The sequence below is a fragment of the Boleophthalmus pectinirostris genome, unplaced genomic scaffold (genome assembly GCF_026225935.1).
Source record: "Boleophthalmus pectinirostris isolate CB_2022bp ecotype Guang Dong unplaced genomic scaffold, ASM2622593v1 HiC_scaffold_754, whole genome shotgun sequence".
Classification (NCBI taxonomy): domain Eukaryota; kingdom Metazoa; phylum Chordata; class Actinopteri; order Gobiiformes; family Gobiidae; genus Boleophthalmus; species Boleophthalmus pectinirostris.
The window spans coordinates 1-7,176 of record NW_026571496.1 but is presented as its reverse complement, the minus strand read 5'-3'; the positions used below and the strand labels follow the sequence as shown (position 1 = coordinate 7,176).

The 7,176-nt window shown below is 38.2% G+C and overlaps 1 long non-coding RNA gene across 1 annotated transcript; it reads right to left on the bottom strand.

The window, feature by feature from the left end:
- Window positions 1–1,822: 1,822 nt before the first annotated feature.
- On the bottom strand, window positions 1,823–7,150 carry LOC129412247 (uncharacterized). The gene is made up of 3 exons (XR_008633626.1): window positions 6,795–7,150; window positions 6,317–6,428; window positions 1,823–2,849 (listed from the first exon to the last, which is right to left on the bottom strand). It is a non-coding gene; the product is annotated as an uncharacterized LOC129412247 (long non-coding RNA).
- Window positions 7,151–7,176: the final 26 nt, after the last annotated feature.

Genomic DNA, 7,176 nt, shown 5'->3' with positions numbered 1-7,176 from the left:
CTTCTATATTGGTGCAGTCCAGGATCATGTTCTTGATCTGAGGTGGCATGAAAATGTCAAAAGAAGACGTGATGTCATCTACATGTGTGACTGCCGAGCGTGTCGGCCCTGGTGCCTTCAGTATCATGTTGCAGCCGTGTGAAGGCTCTGTCTTGAAGTGAAACACCACTGAATTTTTCCATCTTTTGACAATCTTACATTGTCCAATCCTATGTCTCTAACTTCTTGGGTTCTTTTTAAAGACAATGCAGTAAAGTGTATTTACCTTGTTGACATGTTTCGGCTGCTGCTGCATCTTCAGAACTGTCACGGGTGTTGGTGGTGGCGTGTCGTATATCAGCTGTTGTTACTTCCTGTTTAAAAAGAACCCAAGAAGTTAAAGTATATAAGAAGACAAAATGAACATCTTTGGCATCCTATGTCTCTCTGCTCACCAGCTCGTCTCTCATAAGTTGGTCCTTGGACCAGCTGCTGGCAGACTGGTCCTGTGGCTGAGCTCTGCTTGTGTTTTGCTCCTGCTCCTGGCTCTGTTGGCTGATCTTCACCCTCCTGTCCCCGTCCTCTTCAAACTCACTCTCTGACCCTGAATTTTCACAAATTTGATCTTCATTCTCAGAGAAATCTTCCTCAGCTGCACCATCAGAGCCTCTGTCTCTTCTAGAATTTCTTCCTCATGATCAGTGTGATTGAGATTCTCACTGACAGATGTTTATGGACACACCTGGATTCATTCATTTATTCATTCAGACAAAGGGTGAGATGTGTAGATACACAACACACACACAACACACACCCATACTCGCATTTATCACTAAGTGGGGACACCTGACAAATAGGTGTGTTCCGGGAACCACCCTTTCCCATCATGCTACAGGCTTCAAAAAAAATCAGGGATGTTAGTAAAAAAATATCAAATCAGCCCATCACCTTGAATTGTGTATACACTCACAACAATGTAACCTGACCTGACATAATCAGCATATGTGGGGACAACCAATATATCGTTCAATTTGGGGACCTAATTTACATAGCACCTCCCACAATGACAAAACACCAGCACTCATGAGGACCGTATACTTCATGGGGACTGGTGTACTATACTAATCAAATATGGGCTGGTGTACTATACTAATCAAATATGGGCTGGTGTACTATACTAAGACTTTCTGTTCAACTTCCATTAAAGGATAATTCCAGTGTGAAACAAATTCTGTGAAATATTGAAAAAGGTTAATGAGGTTGAGCATTTGGTAGGGATCAAAACTTCATTAAGTGCCTTTTGGCAGCATCAGTTAAAGCAATCCAGTTCAGAATGCAACAGGTTAGCATAGTTTTAATCCCCAACATACATTCAAACTCATCATGATGAAATATACCCCAGTTTCATTTCACACTGGAATTATCCTTTAATATTGAGAAGACAGAACAGATGACATTTAAATGTGATGTTTTCTTTACTTACCTGTTTGTTGTGACTTTTCGTTTTCTTGCTCGTCCGTGTCCAAGGTCTCTTTTCCACACAAATTAATATAATCTATAAAAAATTGACAACAATAAAATCCATACATGCAGGAATCACATGAATCTGACAGGATCACTGAAAAGAAATGTATTAATGAGTAACTTCTCGTCTGACACCCATCATGCTTTGTCATTTACATGTATAATATTGTTAAAGACAGTAATCTTCCTAGAAATCTGAGACAGGCCACATTAATTCCATTACAAAGTAGTACAAAAAGAGTGATTATGTTACCTGAGGGGCACGAGTTGGACATTCACTGGTAGAAGGCACTACACACATACACACTCAACTTAAATACAAACAATTCATAGCAAGCTGAAGTAGAATAAAACATCTGTTGTGGGGACCAACTGAAAGTCCTACACACGCACAGTTGTGGGGACCAACTGCAGGAATCTGAAGCAGTCCTGCACACAATCGGCATTAATACAAGCTAAATGAGTTAGAATAAAACATCAGTTGTGGGGACCAACCGATAGAGGCCATAAAGGCCCAGCATACACTTAGCTTTATAATAGGATTGTAAGACACAAGCTGATCTCCAAGAAAGCATTAATTTGGGGGACAAGTGAAAGCAAAGATAGCATAGACTGTAAGACAAAATGTAAAAAAAAAAAACATTAGGCTAGAAAGTACACCAATAGCTAATGTTATGTAGGCTAAATAAGTAATGCTCACAGACACACAAACAACCTCTCTAGTGAGAGGGCTAGAATGGTTTCTCCCTGCGTTACCTTCTCTCTCTCCAAGTATGCTGTAGTAATAGTAGCATGTAATTCAAAATAGCAGCTAAGTATCTAGTTAGCAATAGTTTACCTACAGCCAGGTTACAGTAAGCAGAACAAAAACCATAGCAACTAACTCGACATAAGATGTAAGCACCAGTGCTGTAACTGTGGCCCTAGCCTTTGATGTATGCTTGTTATCAGGGCAATAGTTCCAGGTTTATCCCCATTTTAACCCTAAGTCAGTCCAGTATAAGTGCCTCCATAGATTAATGTTAAGTGATTGACTGCTAAATCAGTGAATGATAGAGATGAGATTCTGTGCTAATCTCAGAGGGAAACCTGTTAGGGGTTAGTGAACACAAATGGAATAAAAATGGGAAAAAAAAATAAAAAAAAAAAACGATAAGGAAATTATTGGCTGTCAAACATGTCAAAAATGAAATTAAATCAAATTAATGTCTGTCAAATGAAAGTCAAATTCTGCTTCACAATATGATTCCCAGAACAGGTAAAGAGTGATTATGTTACCTGAGTGGCACAAGTTGGACACTCACTGGTAGAAGGCACATTTTCAAGGCTGCAAGTGGGATCATCACCTTTGACAAGAAAAGAAAGACAAGTGCATGAAGTTTTAACATGTACCTCAAAAACAGATTGTCAGCCATTATGGATGTCTTATATTGACTTCAATATAAGATAAAACATTAGTTGTGGGGGCTAAGTGAAATAATTCTTCAAAGCACTACGCGCACACACACACACACACACACACACACTCAACTTAAATATGACAATTCATAACAAGCTGAGGTGGAATAAAACATTTGTTGTGGGGACCAACTGAAAGTCCTACACACACACAGTTATGGGGACCAACTGCAGAAATCTGAAGCAGTCCTGCACACAATCAGCATTAATACAAGCTAAATGAGTTAGAATAAAACATCAGTTGTGGGGACCAACCAATAAAGGTCAAAAAGGCCCAACATACACTTAGCTTTATAATAGGACTGTAAGACGCAAGCTGATCTCCAATAAAACATCAGTTTATGGACCCACTGAAAGTCCTACACACACACAGTTGTGGGGATCAACTGAAGTAATCTGAAACAGTCCTGCACTCACTTGACATTAATACAACAGTCAGAAGTAAGCTGAGGTAAGATAGAACATCAGTTGTGAGGATCATCTGATAGAAGTCAAAAAGGCCCAGCATACACTTATCTTTAATAGCACTTTAAGACACAAGCTGATCTCCAGGAAAGGTTTCTTTGGTTTGAACAAGAAATGAGTTAAGTTCAATCAATTTTAGTTAGCCTATCTGCGTCTGTTTAGGAAATATTTGTTTATCTGGACAGTTTTAGTCCAAAAATCTAAGAATCTGAAGGACTCTGAAAAGTGTTTTCATTGGAGATTTAAATTCTGAATAAAACACCATACCAACATCATCTTTAATCTACTTAACACAACAACCTCCAAGTGTATAATTCCAGAGCATTTTGAGGCCAGGGACTTTCAGCATTACATGCTGCCATGCTAAAAAAAAACCTTTGTTAAAATAACTGCATAATTATGCTTAACGCCCCTGCAATACAATTTCTATGTTATTAGGTAGCCTTGTGTCTAAATACATCAAACTTTAAGAAATCACTTACAGGACGGTCATTAATAAAACTGGTGTTTGTAAGGTGAAAGACAGTGCACATGACACGTTAAACAAGAGTCAGAGCTCCCTGTTATGTTCCTGATTTGTCATATATTCTCTCACACAAACTAAATGGCCCTCGTTCATCAAACGTGCATACGACAAAACATTTGCTTAAACTGGACATACGTTGATTTCTAAGCAAAGGGTGATATTTCAATTTGAACATGATTACAGTCTGCAATGAAATCTCACATCAGGTCTGAGTTCATGAAATGGGCTGTATTGGACAAAAGATCCCCTGTGCAATTACTACCTCTTCTGAATCTAGCCCATGTTATTTCCATATTTAATCATCTATCTACAACTGCGTTGCATAATATCTACAAATAGTTTTTTTTACAAAAACAACATTTTTATATTATTATTACAATTACATATTGTGTAATTTTGTAATGATAAAATTTAACATTGTAGGTCTTTATCTAACTTTTTGTATTAGTTTTAAATAGTTTTTTTTTTTTTTTTTTTATATACTCCCTTTCTTTGATGCTGCCTTTTAAAAACTAATTGCTGCAACGTTACTGTAGCTCTCATAACTAGAAAAAAAAAAAAAAGTCTCTTTTTATACGCATTATGCACTTTCGTGTTGTAAATTCTAAGGGTGAGGCCTTTGAATTCAGAATATATTGGGGAGTAATATTTGAATTACATTCATTTTCAGGCTCATATTATCATCAGCCGCTCATTCTTAAAGCAACACAGTGCAACATTTGCATGTTTTGTAAATCTCGTAAACCCTGTAATAAATGGATTTCTTGCACAAATTTGTGCTGGTTTTGATATTTGATAAATGAAGGGCTTCATGTCCTATTTTTTTTTTTTTCTGACCCTGAGTCGCTTTCTCAGATGTCACTACTGTATAGTATTTATAAGCAAAAAAATTGCATTCCTTTTTCACATGGTCTGTTTTTCACAGGTCTAAAGCACTGCTTGTATGCGTGTCCAATAACTGCACTTGTATGGAGTCAAACTACAACAATTACACTGTTATCAAGGATCAGAAATCATTGTAAACCATTATTCTAACTAGGGCCCGGCCGATATGAAACCAATAAAATGTGAGTTGGAGCTGCCGATATAATCGCCAATATATTTATTGATGTAAAAATTCACTGTAAATCTTGAATTGTTGAAAAAAACATAGGTTTGGTTCTAGTGGATTTTAAATTGGGTTTATTTAGGAAACATATTTACAGACAGTAGGTAGAACTAATGACATTTTGCATCACATTCTAGCAGCTAGTGATGGGTATTACAGTTCTTTTTAGAGAACCGGCTCTTTTGGCTCGGCTCACTAAAAGCAGCTGGCTCTTTCGGCTCCCAAGTGACTCTTCAGGTTGTTTTGTTGCAAGCAGGACTAAACCAGAACTGAACCAGGTCTAAACCAGGACTGAAAATGGACTAAATCAGGACTAAAACAGATCTAAACCATGTGTAAAACAGGACTAAACCAGAACTGAACCAGGACTGAGTGTCAGGACTCTGTCTCTATCTCTCTCCCTCTCTCAAGCCCAAGATTAGTTCTGGTTTATTTATTTTATTCTAAACTACAGCCAAATAGGCACTTTATTTTCTATCCTATGCACACGCAGATTTCTGAAAGTTTTCGTTTTCAGAGAAAACGCGGCTCCCAATAAGGAGCAGGCTCTAAGTGCAGTTTCGTTCGCGACCGACCCATCACTACAAGCTAGTAAATAAACTACCGCTATTAGCCTTTAGCTGTAAATGCTGCGCACCGCAGTAATTAATTATATGTGTAAATGTGGATCATTCACACGTCTATTCACAGCTCATTTACATATCAATGCAGGTCCAGTAACAAATATACGGCCAATATAGTCACTTTACAATAGACCAATAGAAAACAGACTGTTTATGTGTGAGAGACACAGCAGCTAATCACTAACCTGAAAAAAAACGTGAAATATCGGCCCCTATCAGCAAACATCGGCCGATAGCCGATATGTCTCCAGGTGCCCATATTAATTTTAAACAGAAATTGCTAATGCTGCTAATGCTTTGCCTGTGCTTCCGCAGTATATAGTCCCCCATCTAAATGCCACTTGGTCAGTTTCTTCCTGTTAATTTGCATTGTCATTTGTACTCAATCACTTTATTCTGCAAGCTAAATAACTCAACAAAACCAGTTCAGAAGTACTTGCACAAATAAATTACTGTAGTCTGTTAACTTGAATATGACACTGTCTGCCTTCAGAAAGTTTGTTTAAAAAAAAATAGTGCCTGTGGAGTCATACGTAGATAACACGACACAACTGAGCATCGTGTATAGCGTTCGGAGCTGTTACCAAACATTTCTATGTTTTCCTGCTGTTTCCAGTTCAACAGATAACATACCTTTTTGAGGACTGATGTATTTCACGTCCAGCATTTGAGTCTTGTCCCTGGCAATGGCTGCATGGTCACATGCATCATGCATGGGATTGAGTCGATGTCGTCGCATGTTAGTCTGTAAATGTAAACATGAATATAAATGATTTTTTTGTATCATGCCAGTTAAGCACCACGTTTGTAAATGCTAGCTCATTATGCTAGGTTGCTCATGTGTAGGGTTACCAACTCCCTGAAAAATAAATAAGTTACACCTCATTGGCAGGGCCAGTGTCCTGTCGATTTGAGCTACATAGCGCTACTTACTACACATGCGCACCCACCCAAGCGCTGTTCTAGTTTAAATGCTGTCAAGTTGAGCTCCCAATGCAGAAGTGGAGTAACAAGTCACATTTTAAAAGTCTTTTGGTTTTGTTGTATGTTTTGATCAGTTACATGTGTAAGCATGGACATGTGCATGTTAGATTTGTGGCAGAATACCTACGTTAGGCTGCCGATAGCTCATTTCGACAGAACACTGTAAAGCACTGTCAGTGCCACTGTTGTCCACGCTGCTTTGTTGCAGAGTTGAACCCTCAGGGTCTTCAAGGTATTCAGTGAAGGCCCAAGAAAAAAATATTGAATTAATTTTTGTACAACTAATATATTTTTTATTCAGTGAGTAATAAACCCTGCACTAGTAATAATTTCTAGATCGTTATAAACTTGGACTAATATTTCTTGGGAAACAAAGGGTTAATATAATGGAATGGAAATGGACCAATCACAATTTTTCTTCCAATGGTATCTGGGTAAATCAGTGACTCTATTTGGACGCCTCGGGGGCGTCAGAAAGAAGAAGAAACAGCCTCGCGGGGCTCGGCGCT